The following is a 27,635-nucleotide window of genomic DNA, read 5'->3' as shown; positions in this document are numbered from 1 at the left end:
CTCTCGTGGTAACACATAACTATTGACAGACTATGGCCCAGTAAATATTATTCTAATGGCCCGAAAAAGCTATGGCCTTAATTCCCCGCGGGCAGAGGAAGCTGGGAGTGCTTCATGCCTGAGGCAGTCCCGAGGATGGATTGTCAGAGTCTCTGTGTATCGCCTGGTTGCAAGGCTGCCTGGCTCAGGGAGCAGTGGGGCTTTGTTGAAGAACAGGCATTGCCTCTAGGATCTGTAGAGATGCTATAAAGCCAGGTGGAAAGTGAGAAAGTAGTGAAGGGAACTGGTGTCCAGGATGATGTCAAGACGGTGCCAAAGGAACGGATCTGCAGGGACCACACTGCTGCTGATGTCACTGCTTGATTCACGATCCAGGCTGGTAATCACCTCACTGTTTCCTGTGTCCTTCTGTGATTCCCTCAAGATTCCAAAGCCCAAGTGGGACCACACAATTGAGCCTCAGTTCAGGGATGGATGACGCATCCAAAGAGGAAGGGCCCCAGCTCCCAGCTGAATATCTATTCCTAACGGGAGGCTCCAACCCCTAGGTAGATGTGTGTTTGCTGGGTACGTTCGCCCACTCTGTAGGACTTTAGTGGTGACGGACAAGAGGGCGCTGAGAGCTGTACCATGCCCATAATTCAACTGGAACGGGCAGATCCAAATCCCAGTCCAGATCCTTTGTACTTTTAGAAAATTAATAAAGCTTCTTCATCTGCAATGTCCCAATTTTTAAAATAGAAATGATGCCATCTGGTTCTCCAGGATTGCTCGATGATCCAGTTCAATCATTCATTCACTTTTCTAAGGAACAGCTATTAAATAAATGATTAAAATGCCAGCAGAGTGCTAATGATCCAGTCTGATGACAGATTTAGACATGGGACTCGAAAGTCATCTGGCGACACTGGTCATGATTCACTTTTCTCGAATGGGTTCACCTATCCACAACTCACCTCCTTTTTTGATAAACTGATATCAGCCCCCCACTCCAAACACATTTTCTTTAGACAGATGTCATGGACTATGTTAAAAAAAAATAGAGAAGTCTAAAAGTTAAGTCTGATTCTGAAAATGAGACTAACAATTCTGTGAGACCTAGTGCTAAAAGAATTTTTGATCACAAGAAGAAACAGAGCAATGATAAGATGTGCTTGTCTTTGCTTCATGCTTAGCACTAACAATTAACTCACACCCAAATTGCAGTTTTCATGAACATTAAAGGGGACACAAAGCAAAATACAAGAAGGAAAGAACTACAGAACTCTACAAGTGTCTTTTGACTGTAAAAATATCTTCTCTATATATTTTGCCACTTTATACTAAAATGCCTCAATTTCTGTTTTACAGAAATCTGTCTTACATGGGAAGCTCAGAGAGAGGCCAGTTTGCCTTTGGTTTTGGTACAGGAAGTTGGTTTCATACTCAGTTGAAATTCTCTTGCTGCCCCTATGAGGAGAGAGCAGCCTTGATAGAAGGCATTTGTCCAAGGAGCTGGGGTGAGGAATCATAGGCACCCCAGGCAGACGGAAAACAACCCTGATTTTTGCCAACCCCAACTGGAAAGTTACTTCCTCCTGCAACAGATGGAAAGTCACTGCACTTTGGAAGAGCCAGAAAATTGCTACATGCCAGCCACAGGTGTCTCACACAGGGGCCGTGGCTTAGGAGCAGGCCTGGGGTACATGTCTGAGTCCTCATCTGGGCAAAGACTGAGTTCCATCAGCACAGCCAACACATTTCCCTGTCCCTCCCTGTACAAAGCAGCCTCTAGGAAAGAATAAGACTGTCTTTGCTGTGGGCTCCAACCACCAACAGTAAACGCCCTGGTCTCAGACAGGGAGTGTATACCATCAAGCAATTCATGCCAGCTAGTGAACCTTCCTACTCACCACTGAAATTCTACTCGAGACAAGAAAAGTTTCCCCATGTCTTTCCCTTCAGAAAGCCCTTGAGTTTCTCTAGAAGGAGAATCTCTTCTTTCAACAGCGTAGGCACAACCCCATGTATACTGTGAAGTACAAAAAGCTCTCTGCTTGAAGATAGGCCCCTAAGCAAATGTCCTTTCCAGGCCCTGCTGGAGCAGGGGAACAAGGCTTCATTCCAGGCACACTGTCTGCTGAGTAAGGAGCCCTGGCTCCTTCATTGCCCATCTGCAAGTTCAAGCCACTCACCAGCTTCCCCAGTAAAAATCTCCCAGTTTAAAGCTGTGGTGCATTGGAGACCCAGCAGCCTCACAGTGGACAGCAGTCCGGAAACAGCTCCAAAAGCCTCCCTCAGTGATTCTCCTTCTAGGCTGCTGTTGTCATTAACTGCTCTCACTTGAGAGTGCTTAGTCATGAAGTTGTCCAGCCCTGTCAAACTCAGCTGCAAGAGTTAGATGCATAGAGGAGCCTTTAGAAGGGGACCTTTCCTTGCCTAGCGCTGGCAAAAAGAAAACCTTACATAACACCATGGTCCATTTCAATACGTTATTTCTGCAGCCCTGTGGGGAAACAAAACTCCAAGCACTGGAAAGACAAAGAAGAGGATAACTCAGGGATGTGCAGCTGCAGCATCCGCCTGGAATTTCAGTAGGTCAGGCTTATCCTAACTGCAGCCGCTGTCGCTGGGAAAGCAGAAAGCAAGATAATTCTGAAAGCCGAAGGAGGTGCTTCAGAAAAGCAGAGGCAGAAGTTGAGCTCTCTCTCTGTCTCTCTCTGTCTCTCTCTGTGTCTCTCTCTCTCTGTCTCTCTGTCTCTCTCTCTCTTTTTAAACACAGAATTCCTGGAATTTACCCTTTGGAGCATGCTGGCCCCTGCATTTCTACAAAACAAGGTAAGATTTGATAGCAGTGAGCCTGTCACTGAAGGTATTGTGTGTGCTCCGGCTGCAGCCCCCGAGGCTGGGCAGACACCCAAGGAGTCTCCGCTGGGGACATGGGTGGGCTCCTAGTGCCAGGAGGCGAGGTGAGCCCAGCGGTCAGAGGGGGTTCGGTTCCAGAGCTGGGGCTGAGCCAGGTGGACAGGCGCACGCCCTGTTTCGTCCGATAACTGCTCCCGCAGGTACACTTTAGGGACGGAGACTGCTTGCGAGGGCTCAGTCTGAAGACAGTGCAATTACAGCTGCCTTCCCAGGATCCCCCCAAAAGCTTCTTGGCAGAAGTTGTGGATAAAAATAGCCGGGATAACACCGAGGGAAGGGGAGGAGCGAGTCTCGCGCAAGGCAGAGCAAGGCAAGGGTAAGGCTGCTTCTGCACAGTGGAGGGTAGAGAGGGCGGATGCTACTCGCGGCCCGGCCCCGGGGAGAGCTGTGGCTGTGCCTGAAGGCTCAGGTGCCTGCTCCGCGGAGGTGCTGAGATGCACAACTCTGCGTTCAGCTCAGCGCAACCTGCATCTCCCGGAACCCACATCCCGGCTTTGATTTCTGCTTCTCCATCGCATCACCAGCCTGCGCTCCAGGTTGGGGTCTTGGAGCCAGACCCTCCCTCGGGCTCCGGGACGGGCTGGGGCCAGAAGGGCGAGGGACACGGAGTCCACAGCGAGCAGGGAGAGCGACCCTGGGCGGGGAGGGACCCACGAAGGAGCCCGGGGTTCTGAGAGGGGCCGCACGCTCCAAGCGCAGATGCGCATCCCAACACCCTTTGCTCTCGTGCCCATTAGCCTTCACTAATCAGAGCACCCGAAAAAGAAACCGAGGGGGTGGGGCGGAGTAAAAAGTAACAGGAGAAAGCAGGCGCCGCCAGTCACTGGAGGAGAAGCTACTTGCGGTCGCTTCAGTCTCTTCCCTTGCGAGCAACCCTCTCCCCCAGGAGGTCTCCTCCTCGCTACCCCAATTGAATGCAAAGACAAACTGGACCAAGGCGTCCCAGGCGCGGCTGCCCTGCGGCCCGTGGGACTTTGGCCCAGTTCTCTGCCCAGGGGTGCTCAACTCGGAGGAGCGCTGCACCCGCGGTGCCTCCGAGGTTCTAGGGAGAAGCCGCGGGCGCGCAGGGGCTGCAGGAACAAAGCTCTGCTGTGGAACCACATCTAATCCAGTGCAAGTGGGAAACTCAGATCTCCGTCCTCACGGACCGGTCGGGGCAGTTCCAGAGCCGAGGGTCCAGGGTACTAGGATACCCGGTGACAGCACCTGGGTCTTGACTCCCTCTACCTCCACTCCACCTGCGGCAGCCTCCGCTCACCTTGGGCTCCCACTCAGCCTAAGTCCGGGGCGCGGGTGAAGTCACCCCGCTGAGCCCGCCGCGCCCCTTCTCAGCTGGCGCCCGCGCCCCATGCGCGCCCCACTCACCTGAGCTGCGCGCCGGTCCCGCCCGTCGGGCGCCCTAAACCGGCTCTCGGGCTGGGCCATGGGCAGCGCCGCGGAGCCCTCGCGGCTGGTGGTGGAGTGAATCCCAGGACCCCAGATTCGGGTCGTCAGGCGGGGAGGGGACACGGGCTCCCGCAGAGACCTGGCGCTGGCGTCGGCTCCCGGCTGCCAGCTCGCCCAGCACCTTGCAGGCGGGCGTTTTGGAGCTTAATCCAGGGGAGGGGAGGAGCAGGGGGAGGAGCGGGAGCAGAAGGAGGGACGGAGGAGGCCGGGCCCTGAGGGAGCGCGCGTCGGGCAGACAGGACCGCGAGCGCCCACTGCTGCCCACACGCAGCTCGGGCTTCATCCGAGGGGAGGCGCCTGCGGAGCCCGGAGGGCGGGGCAGGATTGGGTGACTCGAGGTTAGGTGACTCCGGAGTCACCGCCTTCCTGGAAGGTCCATCCACCTCCTGCTCCTTGTTTGATCGAGCTTGGAGCCCACCTGCCCCGTAGGTCCAACCCTAAGGTTCCCAGGATCCGCGCTCCGCCTGCCGCGCCTCCGCCTCCCCTTCCTCGGAGGTGACCCACCTGGGACGCCAGGCAGCCCGCGCGGCGCGGGAGGCAGGAAGGGGAGTGCGAGCTACCCAACCCGCCCGGCCGCGGCGCTGGGACTGGAACCGCCTAGGAGCCGCTTCCCAGCGAGCGGGTTGCCTGGGTCGCGCCCTCTGCTCCGGCTTTGGGCTGCTGGAACGGTGCGTGCAGTCGCGTGAGGAGAGCTCGCGTCCTAGTTCCGCTGCGCTTCTGCTGGGGCGCTGAGGACAGCAAACCTCAGCTTTGAAATTAAGCAAAGTCCTTCTGGCCCCGTCCCAGTTCGAAAACTGGGAGATTTTCAGTGAGAACACAGCAGCATACACTAGCTCAGTGTGAGAGTTGGAGCCACCGTGTAAATGTGGAATCTCCAAACGGAGCCGCATACTCACCTGAGCCAAAATATGTGGCTTCAGAGTCAAGCCAACTACGTGTGTGTGTGTGTGTGTGTGTGTGTGTGTGTGTGTGTATGTGTATGAATTTAAGAAAGTCAAATAAACATCAAAGTAACTTCTTTTAGATGGGATTTCAATACATTTCTTGTATGTTACATTTTGTAAGATAAGTATTTGAGAGGAACCACACTTGCCGTACATATTTTTAATTAATATTTTTCTGTCTAAAAGAGGATTCTTACCAAGCCTTGACCGCTTAACCCCTGCAGAGGTTCGTCCCTGCCCTTTCAGAAGGAAACAGCTGCCAGCTGCAGCATTTTCTAATGGACACAGCCAGAAACCTCTGGGAGGCTGAAACCAAGGCTTCTTTTGAAAAATAAGCTTTTAGGCCTTTTAATGGCTCTGACTACTACTTGGAATCAGAGTAATGTTGACATGCCCATTTTAGGTAAAAAATGCAAATTTTAGGAAGTCACTTTAAAGCTGCACTTCAAAAAGCCTTAGCACTTAAACTTAGATTTAAAAGAAGTGCTTTTCTTCCCCATTCTGTGAAGCTGTGTAAAACCATGTATGAAGTTGTCTGGGTCCAGTTAGAGTCTAAGATAAAGCCCTGCCAATTGTAGTATCTGTAAACTCCTGATAACAGCCAGATATATTGCAGATCATGAGTTCTTCAGAATCTGGGTGCAGTTTTGATGATCTATGTTGGAACAATTACTTTGCCTAAGAGTTCAAAGGGTTAGGCGCCAGTAGTTTGAATTTCATAACTCATTTGTGAGACAAAAGGACCAGCAAAGATTCCGCTTGCATCCTGGCAGATTAACTGGCTGACTAACAGGCCTTGAGAGAAACTAGGCCCTAACCACAGGACCCAACCCTGGGATTCAGTTAGTGGCTTCCATTTGCAGAAATAGCTCCCAGACATCTGGCAATGACAAGAATTTGATGACTGTCATTTGAGTTGTTCTGTCTCCCTCGTTCTCTCTCTTAATTTCTGCAACTTTCAATTGGTCAATAATCAGTGTTTTTATGTTTAAAGTTAGGTAGGATTTTTTCTTTCTTTCTTTTCAACTTTTTGTATCTGCTCAGCCATTTGCCACCTGTCTGAGATGTCTACTCTGGAGTCTTCTGGGCCTCAGACGGGCTTCCTAGCTGGGTATTTGTATGGCAGTTGTTGTTGTTTCAATCCTCTGTCCCACTGTTGGGAACTAGAGCCTATAGAGGTGACTGGCTCATGTAGTGATGACTCATCAATTGATTAATCTGCTGAAGGGTTCATATCTGAATGAGCTATTGGAAGTTGGAGCCCAGCATTAAAATGTAGATCACTGATGATGTATCTTTGAAGGATGTCTTGCATACTTTTTTCTCTATATCCAAAGTTAAAGAAAGAAAGGTTTATTTAGCTCACAGTTTGTGGATGTTTCAGTCCACAATCAGCTGGCTTCAAGGAAAGGTGGCATGGCACCAGGGCAACACTTCAAGGAAGCAGCCAGTAAAAGTAGCCAGGACAAAAGGGGCAGGAGTAGAAGAAGAGGCCTTATATTGTATGCAGGTCACCTCCCAACCCCACCCACAAGGGCAGATGTAGCACTCACAAAATCTCTGTGCCCTCCTTTTGCACAGGATGAGGATATTTATAAAGTAAGGATTCTGGCTTCTTGCTGTATCTCTCAGTGAAAAGTCTAAACTCCTCAAGTTGACACACTGAATCACCCATAATAAAGGATGTGTCTTGTTCTCTAGCATCCACCCAACCCTCTCTCCTTCTCTCTTTCCCCTTCCTGGCTGCCAAGAAGTGAGCTGTTTTTCTCCGCCAAGCCCATCTTCCATGGTGTTACTGTCTTGAGCCAGGCAACCATGGACTGAAATCTCTGAAACCTTGAGCCAAAATAAAATCACCTTCTTTTAAGTTGATTTTCTCAGGCATTTTGTCACAGCTCTGCTATGACAAAACATTGCAGTAAAAGTGTCTGCTTCAGGGTCATCTTCCCCAGCAAACTGGAAGTGCCTTGAGCAGGGAACATGGTGTATGAAACATACAGTGCTCAAATAAATAAATAAATATATTTATTATTTTAAACATTGGGAGATTTCATCTCCTTTAAATTATGATGATTTAGGTCAGAAGTACTATCTCTGTTTCAAAGCTGGAGGTATAAGAGTGGTGACTACTAGTAGCATATGATGGTAGTCAACTGGAGAAGCAGTTGTCTTTCTTAATTGTGTGGCTATACAGTGTTATCAGTGGGGAATGAGAAAACACTAGTAGGTGATCTCTGCACTACTAGTATTTAAGTGGTTAGTGTGTTTGTTGTATGTATTGAGCACTGTGCCAGATACTGAGGGAAAAATGAAAAGTTAAGACATCACCATTGACCAAAATGTACATGAAATCTTTTCTCAAGAAGCAAAGCTAATGTTCACAGCCCTCCTTTACAGAAACCCACTGGTATTGGAAGGCTCAGTGAATGAAGTGGGAAGAAATGCAGCAGACCTATGGATTTGGTCAGCATTCTGCAATAATAGCCTTTGATATGGCTGGGGCTTCTGTTCTAAATGTCTCACACAGTGGTATCTTTTGTTTTTGCAACCATTTTCTTAAAGCTGGGGCTTCCCCGTTTTACAAATAGGAACAATGAAGTTTATGAAACTTGTTCAAGGTGATGTACAAATAAAGGGGTTTCCTCTTAATTAAGTTTGTAGGTCCTTAGCCCTGACTTCGCTGTTTTGCATTTTGTCATTGAGTGAGTTTATTGGTACACCAAAGGAGGGATTTACCTAGAGCAGCTCACCTCTGGTTTAAACTGGATTCCTACTCCTGTGCCCTTTGTAATTCAATGGTTTGCTTTTGTTCATTTTGGTTATTATTTTCCTACAAATATGTAATGTGCTTGTGTATGAGGACTGAGGAGTCATGGAGAGAGCTCCAGAGAAGAGAAACAGGAAGAGACAGAAAAACAGTGTTTTTGCTTCTGAAGACGTGTAAGATCCACATTCAGGCTGTCTACCCGCTCTCCATGGGGATTTTACCTGCAACCTTGATCTGCCTGGGCTGCCCTGTATTCCACCTCCTCTCATAATGACTGCTTGAATCTTTAAAGTTAATAGCATGAATATTAAGAAGTCCAGTGGGATCTTTACAAGCAATGGAAATTGGGCTCAGGTTAAAAATCCAATTTTAATAAAGTTTCCAAGTCCTGATTTAGGTGGTGTGCTAATGGCTCTTACTGCTGAGTCACCTGAAAACTCAAATGTATTTTTAAAATGTCTTCGTTGTATGGAAAGCTTGATGGATATTGCTTAATTGTGCTTTGTGCATTCCCGTCTTCTTAGAAAAAGATCATTTGTAAAGCTGAGGAGTGCTGATAGGAAATACTGCTATCCACAGAGCTGACTGGGTGAAGGGATTGTTTTGGATTTGCAAGATAATTTTCACTGGTTTTGACAACACAAAAAGAGTATGATTACTCTGCCAGAAAGTGGTGTCCTCAAATAACTCTGCTAATTTGATTGTGCTGAGGTCTAGAGTTGTTTCTATTTCTTTTGATTTGGTAATTAGCCAGAGCAGTGTGCTAGTGAGAAGGAAAATGAGGGTCATGTCTACAGAGCATGAAGGACTGAGAGCCCTTCTGATGCAGATCACCCATTGCATGTCTCCCTACTGGTTCCCAATCTGTCTATAGATAAATGCTGAGTCCACCCATCTGTGATCAGTGGCTTTCTCGATCATTTCTTTTTTGAAAACATGACTTTCATTCCCTTTATCATACCAGATTTCCTGTTTGGTATGTGTCTGTGAGTCCCTTCCTCGCTGCTGAGATTTAGTTATGAATGTCCTCCTCCTGCCCATCTGTGAAAGGTTTAGCCCTCAGGATGGTGATAATTAGAGCTGGTGGAACCTTCAAGAGGTGAGGCCTAGTGAGAGGCTCTTAAATCCTTGGGGGAGCATCCATTAAAGAAAGATTCTCTTGTGAATCCTTGGTTTGGCTCCTGATGTGATCAGTTGTTCCTATATGTGTTCCCACAACATTCCAACCTACTATGATTTGACACAGTCAAAGGAAATCCTTGCAAGAATCTGCATCATGCTATTCAGACTCTCAGTTTTCGTAGCTGTAAACTAAATCCAACAATTTACCTATAAGTCGGGCTGCCTTTGGTATTTTGTCATAGTAACAAAATGACTATTATGCACATATTGAAAGTATATTTTGTCAGTGCATTGATATAAAGATGAATGCATTACTCCTGTTGATATAAGTGTTTGCTTTAATCTCAAGCTTTACTTTTTCTTTTGATTTTAAGGTAAATTATAATGTCTTTAGAGGCTCTAGAAGCCTCCAAAATTCTTATGGGCCCTACGCACTGAGCCTGTGACTTTAAGGACAAGACTGGCCCTATTAGATTATAATATTGCAGGGCATAAGGGCTGGGTTGATTCAGGTAAAGGAAGTTGATTAAATACTATTTCATATAAATAGCTTATAGAGCATCCACTGTGTTGGATAAACAACTTTAGATAACATGTTGCTTTTATTTGTGATCGTCTGTCAAACATTGCCCCAAATAACACACATTAGTACTATTAGAATTGCAATATTGCAAGCTTGATGTGGTCCCCTTGTTCAAACTGTTATTCCCTGCTGAGTGCTGGAATGCCTTCAGGGCAACAGGAAATTGTGGCTCTCTTGCTTGATTTCAGGTTTGCTAGGAACAAAGTTGGCTGATCCTCTGATGAGTCGCTCTAGATGATTTTCTGTTTTAGACCTTATTCAAAGATACAGGAAAGCTCACTACATTCAGAAAAAAAAGAGTGTTTTGTCTCCCTGCAACTGCATCAGTTCAGCGGGGCCAGCATTCATTGGGTATCTGCTTATAGCACGTCCTCTGCTAGGCACATGAGTGGAATGAATCAAATCCAGTACTTCCTTGGAGCTCACGGAAGTGTGTGAGCAGGAAGGTGGCAATCCAGCTTGGCAGTGCTCGTGAGTGGTTCTGTGTATTTGCGGGAGATGGAGGCAGCATTTGCTCCAGGCTTCTTTCACATTCTCATCTATCTCCAGCTCTCAGCTTCAGGAAGCTCATGGAGTGCTGGCTGGAGTCCCCGTTAAAGCCCTGCAGGCACAATCCTATTGTCCTCAAAAGCTGAGGGCCCTGCAGTCTTTTTCTGAGCTTTCTTTGGACTCCAGATTTAAAATAGAGTCAAAGCTGTATCAATCTCTTTTTCACACACTTTTGGTTTGTAATGACATTTACATCTATTCTTCCTCCTTTGTGGTAGTTATAAGTATACAGAATATTTTGAAGCTTGGATAATTCATACTTAAATGGAAAACAATTTCCATTTTTATTTAAAATCACCAAAGTATCTTATCTGAGTTTTTATACAATATTTATTGTACACTAAGAATTGTAAACAAATGGGAGATGGGTACCTTGTACAATGTTAGGAAAGCCCACCAGACATCCTGCAAAATAAGATTGAGGTGGAGTATGTGCACGTAAGATAAATCATGGCATCTATGGAATATGTGTATGTTAAATTTATGCTCATTCTCCATTTGATGCTATTTTATGTGCAAACAGAGAAGTTAAAATTGAAGATTAACTGTTCCAGCATGCAACTAGTAGTGCTAGATTTTGAGACAGGTTCAAGTCAAATCTTGCCATTTTGTCTTACCTAAACACATGCACATCATAAACCTAGAAAGAGAATCACAGTGTGTCTTACGGCATTTCTTCAAATGAAAGAAAAGAGAGTTGTGTTCTTCAGGCTTTCAAAAATGTACTAACATTCTAGGAGTGTAACTATTCATAAAGTATTTAAATCCAGTGTTCATTTTATTGTTATAATTACATTGAATAAACTGACAAAAGAAAATGCTAAGTTTAAAAGTTCAGTTCTCTGTATAATTGTTTTTGTCTTCCCACGTATGCTCAGTTTTTTTGCTCTTCATCAGTCTCTGCCCAGGACTTGTGTAAACCCAAAACTATATATATGTGCTATAGTCAGAACCCAAACCTGCATGGAGCTGGGTATTGGAGAGGTGTTGGTGTTCTCCTGGGATCATATAATGTCTGTCAGCTCTTGTTGCTTCTCTGGAATCTTCCAATGTTATGGATTTGCCTCTTTCTGGAGGTCACCTGAGATGATAGGGACATTCCACCTGCAGAGGAAGATGGAGAAACTTGTTTATTGACAGATATAAAGAATAACTGTGGGTACTCTCATCTGCTTTGTCTTACACTTGGGAGCAAGCTGGTTGCAAGATAGCATCCAGGATGTACAGCTTCTCTGCTCTGACCTCTGAGGCTTTCCTGGAGGGGAGAGGCCAGGCTGGGCCTGCGGTTGCCTCTTCTTCCCTGGGTATGTCTGCACAGCTCTGGGGTTCAGCTTACTTGAGTCTCTTGGCTTCCCTCCAGCCTAGCTTCTCTCAGTAACAAAGGGTATACATAGCTTGCATCTGTGTTAGTCTTTGTTGCATTAAAAAGGAAAGGGGATGCCACTTATCGAAGGTGATTTAAACTTCCAAAACTGATGAGCTCCCTTGAATCCTTTCTCTTCTAGCTCCTAGTTCACTTTCTCTGTGCCCACCATAGGCACTCATGTGCTATCTGTTTCTCTAATTGTTACCTGAGGTATAGTTTATCTGCATAGGTTATTGTAAGTCCATGCTGTTCATAGTCTGTATCTCTGAGGGTCTAGTTACACTTAGAAAGAATAGGAAGTGAAATTCCCAGTAAACACTGAATAAGTATCACAGACTTTAAGAGGACAGGTTCCAGTACTAGATGCCCAGAGTTGAAATCCCAACTGTGCATTATTAGTTCTGTGAATCCATCCATAATACTTAGCCTCAGTTTCTTATTCTATAAAATGAGATAATGGTGACACCTTTCTCTTATTCCTATACAGTAAGGTCACAGCACATAGTATATACAGACACAGAATACAGTCACATTGTTACTAAAAGTTAGAATTAAATCAGATGATCCTGCTTCCTTAAAAATTAAACTAAAAATCCCCTCTGCTCTCTCAGTCACTCCTAGTGAGCTCTGTTAGACACAATTTTGAAAGAATAAATTCTTCTTGTGATCATTCAGCCTCTACTGCAAATGTCATTACCTCTGGAAAATCATAGCCAACCAAGAAAGCCCTCAAAGAGCAACACTCTGGCATTGGATCTTCCTAAATTTGAATCTTTTTTTCTCTAAATCCACTCAGATATCTTCCCTGCCCTTCACTTATTCTTTTATAAAATAAAAACAATGGCATCTATGCATTTATAAAATAAAAACAATGGCATCTATGGCATCTATTTTGAGATTTACTAAGATGGTTCAGCTAAAAGCGCCTCATGATGCATGATGTACAGTGGATCAAAGTGTTTTTGAATGACAGAATACATGGAATATTCCTTCAAGCCTTTGGTTTCATATAGTGCCATTCACCAGAGCTGTTGATGTTTTGTAGGCTGACTTGTGTTCACTTGCAAAGAGAAAGATCATGAAAGAATAAAACAATAAGAAGAGACACTCTCTGTTAGTCAGATTTCCATCACTGTGGGAAAGGCAAAAGGCTGGGGACAAGATACAGTCTCCAGGGAAATGCATCCATGAGCTACTCTTTTCAACTAGGCTATGGGGCCCAAGCGTCCATCACCTCCTAATAATGACATAAAATTATGAATCTACCAGTGACTCTAACTGATGAATTTAGAGACCTCATGACCCAAAAATCACTTTCAAAAAATTTCCCCCTGAACACAAGGACCAATCTTCCAATACCTGAACCTTTGGCCCATACTCTTTAATGTTCTTCCCTGCCCCCAAAGAGCTCATGATCACCTCATAATGCATTTAGACCTTCCCTAAGAGGGCCCCAAATCTTCACAGTTCCATGACTACTCACATGTCCATTCCAGAGTCTCTCATGACACAACAACACATCTGTGCACCCCAGTGAAATGCAAACAGTAGTTCCATCCTCCCAATATAAAATGGTGAGAGAGACACAGGGCAAACACTCCCGTTACAAAAGGAGTCATGGTGCAGGCAGTGTAGAAAGAAAGGATCAGACTAGAGGGAGGTCAGCATCCATCAGGGAGAAGATTAAATTTTGCAGCTCCATGTCCAGCATCAAGGGCACACGGTAGCTGAATGTGGGCCACAAACGATTTAAACAACTCCACTGCCTGTGGCCTCACTGGTTGCAGCCTATACACTCTCTATCTTGGGGGTAGTTCTCACTGCCTTCAGCTTTCCTCAGTAACAGTACCACATTCTTGGAATAGTCTGTCTTCATGAGATCTCACACATAGCTTCAGTTTCACCCTCATAGCTTCCTGTATCAACTTCAGGGTTGCCTGCAAAGACAGACCATGTCCCATGTTGCCTGACCTTCCAGGGCTTCCCTGAAAGTAACTGCGTAAGCTTTGGTGACTCTGAGCTCTTGCACTTTGTATGCCTCCAATCAGGCTCATTTAGATAATACCAAGGTCTACTCACATCAGGAGCAGTAGCTGGGCCCCACAGTTGCAGTGACCTATTAGTGACTTGACAACTGAGCACAGTGACGTGAATGCTGGGGAAACAACTCCCTAGGCTGCTCTGTGCAAAAAGATGCCCCATCTCTCTTCAGTCAAAGTAAATCTTTGAAAAGAATAAATTTTATATCCTTCACCCTGCAGTGAGTAAAGTCTGGCCAATTCCTTAGATGCCTTGTAGTGACATTTGTGATTGTCCCAGTCTCATTTCTTACTGTTTTCTTTTTAATGATGTTTTTTTAGCAGCTACATCTTCCTTGGTCTCGCTGGTAAACACACTTCTTCACTGGCAAAATGACTAGTTTCCTGAATCATTCTTCTTTGGTTTTTGTTCCCCATTCTCATTGTGAATCTGGCTAGGAAGCACCAGCAATACTTATGCCTCTAACGTGCTGTATTGCCTTGAAATTTTCTCAGCCAGATAAAATATACCTTCACCCATAAACGCATCCACGCACAATCTCAGGACATGGATAAAAGGTAGCTATGTTCCTTGCCAAAATGCAATAAGAACGACTTCTGTTCCAATTTCCAGTTTCCAATCGAGTCCTTGTTTCTGTTTTAAAGACCATGAGCACAGCCTTTACACTCCATGTTCCTGTAGCATCCTGATCTTCTGACATCACACCAAAGCTTCACTCCCAATATTTCAGGGTTTCTCTGGCCTGAATCTCCCAAAATTTCCACATCCCTTCCCCTAACTAGATCCAAACCTCCTGGACTACATGGTCAGGTATAGTCACAGCACGGACCCCACTGCTCAGCCCCAGTTGCCTGCGTTTGTCAGCTTCCTATATCTGTGACAAAACGCTTGACATGGAAAACCGAAGAAACATGCACTTTGGCACATGGTTCTGTAGGTTTTAACCCATGGTTAGTTTGATTTATTTCTTTGGGTCTCAGGTAAGGCAGAATATCATGGCAGCAAGCAGGAGCATGAGCCAAGCAACAAGGTGTTTTTCCTAAGGACACATTCCTATCACCCACTCACTTTTTCTAGGTCCCCATCACCTATGTTTCAATCACTTTCCAATAATGTCATCAAACTGTGGTCTATCAATGTGTTATTTCAGTGATAAACCACAGCTCTCATGAGTCAGTAACCTAAAACATTACTGTATTGGGGACCAGACCTTGAATACCTCAGTCTTTGGGGGTACTTCACACTTAAACCATAATGCTCTCCATGGACAATCAAACGACTTGCCCATTTTCTTCTGAAAAATCACGATGGAGAGGCACTTTCCATGCAGAATTCATTTTTTTCTTCCTAAATTTACCTTTTCTAATCCATTCTAAGTGGGAACATGCTGTTCATTCTGGCACACACCCGAAATTCTCATGCTCCTCTTCTGTTATTCACCCCGATGTAGGCACAACAGTGCTCACGCCCACTGAGACATCCATCTCCTAAACCCCAGAAGCTCTGAAGATGTTACTTTACATGGCACTATGGGTTAAACTTTATGTACCCCAAATTTATATGAAGTTAAAACCCCAGAATCATGTGACATGATTGCATTTGAAGATCAAGTCTTTAAGGTGTGATTAAAGTGCTGCACAAAGGTGCTGCAGGGAATCCTCACCCAGTATGATTGAAATCCACATAAAAAAGGGAAAATTTGTGCATGGAGAAAAGGACAAAGGAAGACAAAATGAAGATGCAGGGACAAATAAGCCACTTGAAAGCCAAGAAGCGAGACCTGAAACAAATTCTCCCTCACAGCATTCAAAATAAACACATCCTGCTGGTACCCTCTTTGGTCTCCAGACCTGTGAGGTGATAAATTGCTGTGGCTTTAGCCACTTAGTCTATGTGGTATCACATTGTGGCACCTCTGACACACTGTTACAGGTCCATAATGTATTTCTTGTTGTTGGCAAAATGAAATAAAATTTCTGGTTGTTCCTGTAACTAAGGACACTGGTTTCATGATGCCTATTTTTATCCAGGTGCTCTCTTTCTGTGCTCCATGCATATCGGATACTTTCCATTCTAATATCAAACCACAGCACATTTCTATTCAACACATACACTCAAATCATGTGAGTATGTTTCTCACTTGAAAAGATGCAAGTAAGTGTATCAGTCATCTACTGCTGCATAACAAATTACCTATCCTGGTTCATGACTTTAAACAATATACATTTATCATCTCAGAGTTCCTGTGGGTCAGCAGCCTGGCTTAGCACAGCCAGGTCTTCAGGTTTTGGGGTCTTAGGCTGCATTCAAGGTGTTGACTGTGGCTCCAAAGGATCACTGGGAGAGGATCTGCATCACTAGTGACAGCAGAGCTTGTTTTCCAGGTTGTTGAAGTGAAGGTGTGACTTCCCTTCCTGGGTGGCTGTTCCAGAGTTCACTCTTAATCCTTCGTCATGTGGACTCTTCATAGAGCAAAGCATAACATGGTAGTTGGCTTCATCAGAGTGAGTGGGCAGCATCAAAAAGAACCATCGAAGAGCGGTGCTGTGGTACTTGTGGTGGAATGACAACTGGCAGTCGACTTGTGACACCCAGCTGAACTGAATCAGTGTGGTGCTGAGTGTGAAAGATGTTCCTGAAGGTTGTGGCCAACAAACGTGAAAAGAACTGGAGAGTAAAAGGTGGTGCTGCTGGTTCTCCTGGAAGATCTTGTCATGCTGACTTTCCTGATAGGAACTCAGCTGTTCTCATCAGAGGAGCTCAGGATCTGTGTGGTACTTTTTTTTGGTACTGGAGATTGAACTCATGGCCTTGCACTTGCCAGTGCCACTGAGCTAAATCCCTGGCACCTGTGGTAATTTTATTTTGTGTGTGTGTGTGTGGAGGGGGAGCTCTGGTTCTTATTTTGAGTGTCACTTCCTGGCTCTAGTGCAGATCCCTCAGCCTGCTGGCACAGGTCCTTCATTCTGCTGGCACAGCCTTTCTAAATTCCAGTGCTGACTTCGGGCTTTCCCAGCGCAGATCCATGAAACAGACTCGCATGGCATATTGCCATGGGCTCCAGCCTCCAGTTGGACTCATGGGGGCATTGTCATGGGCTCCGTATCTTCAGCTGGGCTTGTACAGAGCATTGCTGTGGGACCCAGGCCCTCAGTTGGATTCTTTGGGTCTTTAGTGTGTGGACAGATTTCCTGCACTGTTTTGTATTTGACTTTTTGGATGACTATTAGAAAATGGTCTTAAAAATTATATGTCCTATCTTAAAGTGTTTTCCTAGCAATTCATGACCACAGCAGTGCTTATGCAACCCTGTCTCAGAAGTGATGTCTCATCACGTGTGACATTTTCTGTATGTTGGAAGCAAGCCAATGGGTCTAGACGACATCAAAGGGAAAAAGGTTACTTAAGAGCATGAACAGTTGCTGGAGCCTATTACAGAGGCTGCCCGCCACAAGGAGGAGTTCAGGAATGAGCACACAGTGACAAGAGAACCACACTGACTATTTGGCCAGCAAGAGTAGTGACACACCATCGATCACACAATATCCTGAATTTAATACATGTTAAGATTAAAATCCAAGAACAATAAACAAAATTTTAAAATTTGAAACAGTATTCTAGCGTCATTCTTTTATAACATTCTACGACTGTAACATTACCTCCACATTCACAAATATTCATAATAGAGGGCGCTATTCTAATGAAGTTTCAAAAACCCCTGAATCAACCATTGAGTCCTTTATTCATTCACCAATTTAATCAGGGAAGGGTTGGTTCCTCATGTGCGCTAGGAATGTGAGCATTCTTTACGGTGTGGGTCATAGTTGTGGAAAGAAGCCCCCTTATTTCAGGTCCTGGTGAAAAGGCTGCCGTGGAAGGAGAGCTTCCCCTAAATGTGGGCCAGAAAACAGCCTGAGAGACGGCACTTTGGTTTCAACAGCAAAACTACAAATGACAGAATTTTCTTGCTGATCAAACTAGAAACAATTAGGGAAAAAGGAGGCATTGCTGACTCAAAAGAATGCCTGACAGAATGACACACTTTTGTAGATCTCCAAATCAGAGCGTTCAAGGGTTAATCTGAATGCTCAGCTTACTTTTGAATTTATTTTCTCATTAGGTACTACTTGCTTATGATAGCTAACTGGAAAAAAAATAACCAAAAAATAGAAACAAAAAGAAAAAGATACCATTAATTCTACTACCTAGAGGCAGTTCCTAGTTTAAGACTGAGTAAATAATGTAATAAAATAAGGAAGCAAGTTGAAATTGCTGGTGTATTGTACCTCTTTATTTATAAGCCTTTAATATTTAAAGTTGTTTATGCTTAACTTTGTTAAATGTAACATTTATTGTATATTTAGAGTCCCAATATTTTAGACATAAGAGCAATTAGGGGAAGAGTTTTTCTTTTAAAAGACTCAAGTAGTATGTAATACTTCAGTGATTTCTTTAGGAAGAAAGTAAATTTTAAGCCCCCATGTTTATTCATGGAGTCTGGAGGAGGGTAAGCAATCGATCAGCTCCTGATTTTACACACCCCAGGAACATTAAAGAAATTAACATTAAAACATTAAAGAAATGTTTCCCCAAGTGCGGACAGGTTTTCCTCTACTATGGACCCAATTCAGGGGGTCCCATCCCCTTCCCCTTGTTTGCACAGTTCCCTCCTTCCCGCCATCCTCAGTTTTAAAATTGGAGCTTAATTTCACAAACATGATTTTAAACGCCATCCTGTTGCATCTCTCTGTGTCTCAGTCACTTTGTCAACATTTGTTATAACATTGACCCCAGTGTTGCACATAGCTGAAGCTAATATGTATTGCTGAGTACTATTATATCATAACGTAGTGAACTCTCTTGGTCTTCTTTCTGTGGATGATAGTTTGTCTCTGGCTTAGACCTGTCACAAATCATGTTTCCGTGAATATTCTTGTGTATATTTTGATGCCAGTTGTAAATGTCTCTTTGTTGTACTCCAGTGAGTGAGGCTGCTGTATCATAGGACTTGCAATGCAGAACTTAGTAGTTGAGGTTGAAATGTTACCTAAATAAGCTGGACCAACTTAGGTGCCATGTGTTACGTGGCTCTGTCTCTTCTCCAGACTTGGATCAGCCTCTTTGATTCTAGCCACTCTGTTCACTGTGTGCCAAATGCCATTTGGGCTTCTTTTGTTTGGTTGGTTGATTTTTTTAATATGTTGTCTTTAATTGAAAAGTTAGCAAACTGTCTATTTATATATCTCTCCTAAACCACAAACTTGGGAGTTACTAAGCCTCTAGGCAACATGCTCAAAGTTGAGAAGGTTAAAAATTTAAGAACAAGCAAAACAAGTCCAACTGAACAAGCCCTGCTACACAGAGACTGATCTATACCACTGATATGACTTGATGCTGGGAGGCAACTTAAATTACTCACTTGGAATAGTTACTTCCAGTAGCTGTTTCCTAGTTTCCAGCTTCTGAACAAAGATACTATTTTGTTAATTCTCTTTCAGAAAACTTTTTTCAAGTTTTTTTTTTACTTAAAATGCCAACTTTTTTTTGTGGTACCGGGAATTGAACTCACGACCTCACGCTTGCCAGGCAGATACTTATGCGACTGAGCTAAATCCCCAGCCCAAAATGCCAACTTTGAAAGCTTACTGAAGTTACATGGACAATAAACTACGCAGACATAACTTTACAAAAAAAGAGAAAACTCAAAGTGTCAACTTTCTACAGAGAACTCACAGTTCAGTTTTATTCAGAGTAAAGAAAAACAACAAATTTTGCTCAGTTTAGAAGAAATTCAGCCATTGGTTTGGAATCTGTATTAAAATTACACATTCGCTGAGGACAATATCAGGTTAATACAATTGATTTACTGCTGCATTTATCTGTTGTTTGCCTAACATGAAAATTATAAACAGAACAGGCCAACTGGAATATTTAGGAAAATCATTACAGTGTTACAGTCCCGGACATACTTCACTGCTCTTCACACCACCGGTTCTCCTTGTGTACCTGGCTTCCTCCCTTTCAGGAAAGTCGTTTTTGGTATTAAAAGTCTTGTGAATTTCCTTAGGAGTTTTCCCCTTGATCAGGTTGACGACAGTCTTGCATGTAACATCAAGCAAACTTTTGATGTTTGCTGCCAGAATAAGTTCAAAAAGGGTTCCTTGGTCAACTTTCAGGAATTCTTGGTCCCAAACAGGGTCATGATCCGTTCACTTTTCTTGATTCTCATCATCCTCTGGAGAAGGAGGAGGTTCTTCCTTGTGGTGAGTACATCACTGAGTGACATTTTTAAAAATATTAACATTTGGTAGAGGTACTGGATCATTACCTCCATCATCATCCATTTCCAAATCTTCCAGCATGGTCCTGGTTGTCACAGATTGTTTGGCAATTTTAACATTAACTTCAGATATCTCTCCATCAGAGCTCTAGAACTTAATTGAAGGCATGGTGTTTGGTCTCTGAAGGACAAGAGGCAGATAGGAGCAGAAAGATGTTCTCACACACTGGAGAAAGGCGGCAATGGACAGGACATGACATTGGTTTTAACTTGGGTCCAGTGATGACAAAAAGGCTGAGCCCTTATCCCTGGGTTTAATGGCTATGTAGGTACTGCATTAGTCAGCCTTCCAATGACGTGTTCCTCAGTCTCCTATCATCGTGACAAACACTCAAGGAAAACAACTGAAAAGGAGGAAAGCTTTATTTCCCTTCACGGTTTCAGTGGATTCAGTCCATGGTTGGCTGGGCTCATTGATTTTAAATTGGTATTGAAGTAAAGCATCAAGGAAGAGAATGAAAGAGGAAATCTATTGACAGCATCCAGGAAGCAAAGAGATGATGATAACACAGAGAGTTAGGGTTCAGGGGACAAGATATGCCCTTTAAACCCACAAACCCAGTGACCTGCTCTCCAACTATGCCTCATCTGTTAACAGCTCTTCCACCTCCTAACAGCTCATTAAACTGTAAGTCAACAGTGGATTTGTTCATCAGTGAGGTCAGAGCCACTACTATCAGTCACCTCCCAAAGTTCACATCTGAACACTGCTCCGTTCTGAACCAAGCCTTCAACACATGAGAATTTGGAGGTCTCTGTAGGTTTATATCATAACAGGTGCCCTGCTTTATGAAGCATCTATTTGCATCCTTTAGATTTTTCTACTTACTTGTTTGCCTCTTTGTTATTTATTTTTAAAAACACCTTATATTTTTGGGACAAGTTACTGTGCCTCAGTTTTCTTAGCTATGAAATGGGAATGAGAGTAATGTACACATCATGTGATATTATGGTGATGATTATACATCATAATACAGATAAAATTTGAGAACCATATGTGATATGCAGGGTTTTTTAGTCACTTTCCCATTGTGGGAACAAAATACAGCACCAAATTAGAGGAAGAGATTTATTTTGGCTCACAGTTTTTAAAGGATTCAGTCCACAGTCACTTTGCTTCAGAGCAGAATGGGCAGGTGGAAGGGCCTATGCAAAGAACAAGAAGAAGAGAGAGAAGGGAAGAACTCGGGGTAAGAATACACTTCTTGGTAAAGGCCTCAGGGACTCACTTCTAACTGCATTCAGTGACAAGATCCTCACCTGTAACCAAATCACCTTTCAAATACTTGAGACTTTCGGGGGACATTTAAGATTGAAAGCATGGCATGGTCAGTGGTCACTATGATTGACCTCAGCCAAGGTCACACTGCTCGTATTGGTGGGCACAGAACTCCAGCCGGGGTTTCTCATGTCCATTCACCACACTAACCCTGCATGAGAGAAACTTCTACTACCCAGACTCATCCCATCGCCCTGGATCATGCCTGCCTTGGGCTCCTGTACCAGCATCAGGGGCAGGCGCTGCTGTGATGTTATTGCAACACTATTTTTAAAACATTGCAGTCGTGTTCTTGATAGGCGCAAAGAGTGGTCTTAAAATTGAAAAATATCAGAATGCGTGCATTCTCACAGGTTGGGCATAGAGCAATTGGCACTTGGCATATGCATTCCAAAAGTTTTAGAGACAGATCCTGTACCAGAAGATAAAAAGAAATAAAACAAATTAAGACTACTCTGTAAACACAGAAATAAAATGTACTAAAAATTAAAGGCTACACAATACGAGTAATAAAGTGTTTCAGGCTAAGTGCCCCATTCTTGTCTCATCCAACTTCTGGCTCATCACCACACTAAAAAAAAAAAAAGGAAAAATTTTTTTCTTTCCTTCTCTTTTGGAAATTGCTTTGCTCCTGGTGGTCAAACAATAAAAATTTCATATAAACGAACAAACAAGCACATTTTACTCAGTCTTATTTTTCTTCCTCCACCTGTGGAATTTAAACCAATAGATGAAATAATTCTGTTTTAAGGAAGGAATAATGAGCATGCCGTAATTTTGCCTTTGCAACCAAGACCTACAATCTTTTACTTGTTCCTTAAAGAGAAAACTTCTAATGTCTTCCTTCCAGGTCCCTTAATTAATTCACCTTCTTTTTCCCCCATCACTGGATACATTCCTTTTCCACCCCAGATAAATGTGGCTCTTTGTGGTTTTAATTTTTCAACAGGTAAGTTTTATTTACATCATTTACATTTCTGTAGATTTCTCTCCCTGAGTGGCAAGCTGGCTGTTGACATCCTTCACCTGACTTCCAGTCAGGAAAATGATCCCACCTAGACTAAAGCTCACTAATTTGCAAATGTGCACATTGAAACCTGTTATTCCATAGAGTTAATGTACATGTGGATAAAAACTTATGTGAGTGGAAATGATTAGCCCACTACTGTCTAGAATGATCTCCATCTTTCATAAAATCTCCTTCATAAAATCTTGCCTGGTTTCATCTTGAGAGAAGAAATAATTCTGTCCCCTCAGTCTTCACACAGCACTTTCAGAGACTTCCTTACAAGGCAGAAGGTCATACAGATTTGCATACTGCTCTGTGAGCCACAGCCCCTCCCTGGCCTCTCTCAGGGATGCTGGGCTGGGCAGGGGACCAGCCTTAGCCATAGGCATGAGCTGGTTCAAGCATGTCTGAGGGGAAGCTTTCAAAGCTGTCATGGGTTCACACTAACACTCTTCCACTCTTCCTGTCCCAGATTCCTTCATCTCAGTCCCCAGAACAAGAAAATGAATAAACCCACAGGGTTTGCCCCATGACCCCCTCCTTGTGACATAAGCATGAAATTAAGATCTGACATTGTGGGGTTAGCAGTTCCACTCTTTTTGTGAAGTTGTTCCCTAACTTGTCTTGTTCAGGGGTACCGTCCTCAGAGGTAAGGGTTGCATCTTGCTTGCTGGTCTTCTGCATGGCACGGTGCTTGGCATTCAGTGGGAACAAATCAGTGCTATAGAGCATGTGAATTATTCGATGAAGACCTCTGAAGAAGAACTGATTCTCTGCTACAGAAATTGTACCTAATGAAAATGTTTTCTGCTCTAAGGAGAAATCTGACTCCTCACTATGGGCTGTAATTCCAACTGTGGGCACATTCAAAGCCTTATAATTGCTCATCCCTAGAACAGCCCCCACTCTATCCCCAGTGTGTGATGATAGTACAATGATCCACTTTAAGATTCTGTCTTTGCAGGTCACATAGCTCCATCCTGATCTATTCTGCTATGTCCCATGATCTCAACATTTTACACCCCTGCACCCCTCCTTTGCAAGTGCCTTAACTGAGCCACACCGTTCTTAGAATTTGACAGAGTAGCACAAGGTGACGGAGGGTCATATCTTCCTTCCCACTAGCCCAATTACACTGTGTCTGACGCAGGCCCAAATTGCCTTTGCTATTCTTGGCAGCCACCTCCAGCCGCTGAGTCATCCTGTCTCCCAGATCCCTTAAGCCTTCTTCACAAGCCTGTGCTACTGAGTGCTGCCTCAACTTGTGCCATCAGTTCATGCGACCCAAATGTTGAACCTTAGACTTTTCCCTGCTAGGTTACTCACCTTGTTCCATCTAGTTTTCAGATAACTGGGTTCTGGACAAGAGGAAAGTTTTGATTTTTGGGAAAGGAATTCAGCCAGGGGCAAAAAGAAAGAAGAAACAAAAATCTCCTGGTGTAACTAGAAATCCTCATTACTTGATTCAGCAGCCTGTTCTTAATTTTGTGATGTAGCTTGCTGTTAATTTCATAAAGTGTATTTAACATTTTAAGAATGCAGGTGGGGGCTGGGGATTTAGCTCATAAGCGGCATAAGCGCCTGCCTTGCAAGCAGGCAGTCGTGAGTTCGATCCCTGGTACTGATAAAAAGACAAAAAAAGAATGCAGGTGTTACATGGATATCAACTGTCAGTTCCAGCTATGTGAGACAGAGAGACTCTAAGGTGGCCCCGATCTCATTCCCCTGATAACCATGCCTTTGCATAATCCCTTCTTCTTGAGCACTGGCATGTCCTAGAATTTGATTCTGACCCACAGAATGTGGAAAAGGTAGTAGAACAGATGCCATTGTGTGCATGTATTTAGATTATAGGAGACTGGAACCGCCACTGGTTAGGAGACTCCTTGTGGCTAAGAAGCAGCACAGACCCATTTTGCCAGCTCAGTCATGGAGGAGACCTCTTCATAGGGGAACCAAGGACTTAAAATATTTTAACGGACTGAAAGCAAGAGCCTGAGGTCCTCAGTGTGTCAGCTTTCAAGAAGAAGCAGATGTCAGCCAAACATATGGGCTCAGAAGAGGATGTCTTTGCAGTCAGACTTACAAGTCAACCCTGGTGACATCTTATTTGAAACTTTCCAATGAGATTTGGAACCAGAGCTGCTAACAAAGCCAACCTTAGCTCATCATCCTCATATAAAGATTGAATATGTGTGTGGTATTTTACCTACTGGGTTTTAAATAACTTTTTGTCCATCAATATTTAACTAGTGTACCATGGAATTAGGTGATAGAAACCAAATTCAATGGGAAGTCCATGATATCATGAGGGCCACTATTGCTTTTGGGTTTGGTGAATTGGCTTGTCTTCTAGAATTTTCAATGAGCCTCATGTCCTACACTACAAAGATGTTAAAGGTTATTGGTTATCATTGCAGTTACAGACGTGTTTCTAGTTATTTCCTGGATTACTTCTATGCTCAACTTTCTCCTTTAATCATCCTAGATCTCAATTTTTTCTGCCTTTTCGGTCTTGTAGTTTTGTACCTGGTCGTGTGCTACCTGTCCTCCTGGCCTGCTTTGATTCTCCATTATAAGTGAGTTCTCTAGTTAGATTCTTTTGATACTGTCACAGGCAGGCATCTCCATCTTGTTTCTGTTGTAGCTTCCCAGTGTGATTTTCTATTATTCTCCTAGAGGAGAATCATATCATGTTCCAAGACCTGTGAAAGTGAAAAACCTCTAACTAGAAGTCTGAATTTTAGCAGAACCATAAATATTTATGGGAAATTGCTTGATGTCATAAAGCTAGTTTGACTCTTGTTTGTCATTTCTGATGGCAGAGGTTGGATGCTGTGACTGGGGAAGGAGCTGATGCTTAGCCTTATTGATTATACCAGTGTGTTTTTTTATATAAGTTGATCCTGCCAGGGAAAGGTCTCACAGATTCCCTTGGTCATTATTTATTTATGTATTTATTTATTTATTTATTTATTTGGAGACAGAGTCTCACTGTGCATTTCAGGCTAGACTTGAACTCACTTTTCAGCCCACATTGCCCTTGAACTCATGGTGGTTCTCTTGCCTCAGCTTCTAGAGTGCTGAGATTACAGATGTGTACCACCATATCTGCTTCCTAGTGTATTTTATACACCATGCTTTAAGAAGTAAAAAACTCAGGTCCTAGATACCTAGGCTTGCTCTTTAGGAGCAATGGGATGTTTAAGCTTGAGGATGTGAACTTGCTTAGATATGATGTCTTAGGTCCAGGCAATTCCTTAGTTTATCACAAAAGAGATAAATCATACACTACGAGCAACTTGAATCATGTCAATGGATAGTGCTAGAATTTTAGAAAAATCAGAAAAGTGGACTGAGCTGACACTAATACAAACTCTTAATTTTACCAACAGAAAAATGGACATTCAGAAAGGTTTAGTGCTTAGGAGCAAATTTATACTGTTAATTAATGGGTACATCCAGACCTGATTTTAGACAAGGTAGCCACGTTGTTCTCTGAAAGACCATAAAGAAATTGAGCCCAGAGGGGTGAGTCCCTCACTTTCAATTATTCAAAGAAGGAGTGAGTCCTAACACAGAAGGCTGGAACTGAGAGGGCAGGAATGAGACCCAAGGAGAATCACTCTCCACCTCCTCGTCTAGACTTGCAGGAGTCCACATAATAAAAACAGATGAAAATAGCATCTGCTAAATCAAGGGAGAGCAGGATGAAGAAGGACAAGGAGTCAGGCCTAATGTTCCCAAGGGGGTCCCCTGGAAATTGCCCAGGCCTCTTAAATGAAGTTTTGATATTGTAGGACTGTTTATTTCCTTGTTTCTGTTCTTCAATATTTAGTGAAAGGTCTATTGATTTTCATTATTTTTAATTCCAGAATTGCCTCAGCTATACAGTGGGGAATTAATTGAAAGGTCTTTTCTGTCTGGGCTGAGCATTTGTGGAAGATTAGTGACCTCTGAGGTCAGTGCGGGGGTCCTGGTGTGAGCCAGAGAAGGATGCTAAGCAGGGGAGAACGGAAGAAGGAGGTCAGAGTTTGGGAATCAGGTGTTTTCTTCCTTCACAGTCTTATTCCATTGCTGACTCTGCTTACAATCCAGTTAGGACCAGGTAAAAGACTCCCTTTATCATGTGATCTCTGTGGTTTATTATCCACTTCATCAGCACTTTCATATGTGTCCCAGAACCCTTAATTGGACATGTAGTCCCACACCACTAGCCTACCTTTTCTTGGTGTTAGCAGTGAATAAGTTTGTCTATCCCAGCAGAATACAACTTTTCTCATTGTAAGGAAGGTGTCTTTTCTACTGTATGCCAAACACCTGCCCCTCAACACCAATCTTGCATGGCTGACATATTGACTTGAAGGTAGAAGATGCTAAGAGAAGTGTGTTCTGTGGAGATGCAGCGGCATGCAGAAGTCGGGCTGTGGCCTCTGATGTCACCCTGGGTTGTAAGACCTGGCTCCCGAGAGTGCTCATGGTGTCTTTTGCCAAGATGTTTGACTTTTCTTTGCCACAGTTTTCAAATCTATAAGCAATCCTGTTAATAATGCTTACTTATTGGGATGTTTGTATTGCAAGAGCTAATTCACAAACAACACTTAGAATATCCCATTACTGGTACTTGGGGAGCCCTTTCAAGAGCAGTTTCCATGCCAGGAATCTGGGCTCCTTCCTCTGGGAACAAACACAGAAGCTCAGGTTTGATTCTGCTAATGGACACATCCCAGTTTCTACCTCCTGACACTTCTGCCTAGCTTGCCTAACATCTCATCCTCTCTGTGTAACATGCAGGAGTACCTTCTGAAGCTGTTTTTGCCTTAGTTTCCTTGATTGGACTCTGCAGAAACGTCACCCTGCCTGAACACTGTACTTCATTCAATCCCAAAACACTCAGGATTTGAAAGACATCTCTTGGTTTCTTCAGCAATCTCCATGGAGATTCCACATTTTGTGGTCTTACACACTATGTGTGTGTAGCCAATGAGGTGTGGACCCTGGCCTCTGCTGTCTCAAAGTGAGAATGCTGGACAAATGCTCTTATTTCCTGTTTTGAGGACTTGGGGCTAGAGAGTTTCCTCTGGGGAAGATTGGCAGGTGACCCATACCACGAAGCCATCCAAAGTGTTGAACACCCGCCTCCTTCCTGGTGGCAGTTCTTAAAGTGTGGTCTAGCCCCATAGCTCTAGAATCTTCTGAGAGCTTTTAGTAAACACTCAGACCACACCTCAGATTTTCAGTCAGCAGTTCTAGGAGTGGATACCATAATCTGTATTTCTCACATCT

The 27,635-nt window shown here is 43.8% G+C and overlaps 1 protein-coding gene, 1 long non-coding RNA gene and 1 pseudogene across 4 annotated transcripts in view; 1 reads left to right on the top strand and 2 right to left on the bottom strand.

The window, feature by feature from the left end:
- Positions 1-4,510, bottom strand: part of Hs3st1 (heparan sulfate-glucosamine 3-sulfotransferase 1) — a 31,568-nt gene extending 27,058 nt beyond the window's left edge. The window contains exon 1 of the mRNA XM_003464355.5: positions 4,270-4,510. The gene's annotated coding sequence lies outside the window, so the exon portion shown is untranslated. The remainder of the gene's footprint in view (positions 1-4,269) is intronic.
- The window catches only part of LOC106026363 (uncharacterized), a 138,767-nt gene continuing 113,375 nt past the window's right edge, over positions 2,244-27,635 (top strand). For 2 of the 3 annotated variants that reach the window (XR_010040862.1, XR_010040861.1), the window contains exon 1: positions 2,244-2,817. This is a non-coding gene — a long non-coding RNA (uncharacterized LOC106026363). Of the gene's footprint in view, positions 3,221-27,635 lie in introns of all 3 variants that reach the window. The other variant, XR_010040863.1, reaches the window with a different exon arrangement.
- On the bottom strand, positions 19,692-20,170 carry LOC100729151 (S-phase kinase-associated protein 1-like; annotated as a pseudogene).

This window comes from Cavia porcellus, unplaced genomic scaffold, assembly GCF_034190915.1.
Source record: "Cavia porcellus strain 051 isolate PalLab524CR breed Dunkin Hartley unplaced genomic scaffold, mCavPor4.1 scaffold_18, whole genome shotgun sequence".
Lineage (NCBI taxonomy): Eukaryota > Metazoa > Chordata > Mammalia > Rodentia > Caviidae > Cavia > Cavia porcellus.
Note: the sequence above shows the minus strand (reverse complement) of the source record. Positions and strands in the feature narration are given on the sequence as shown.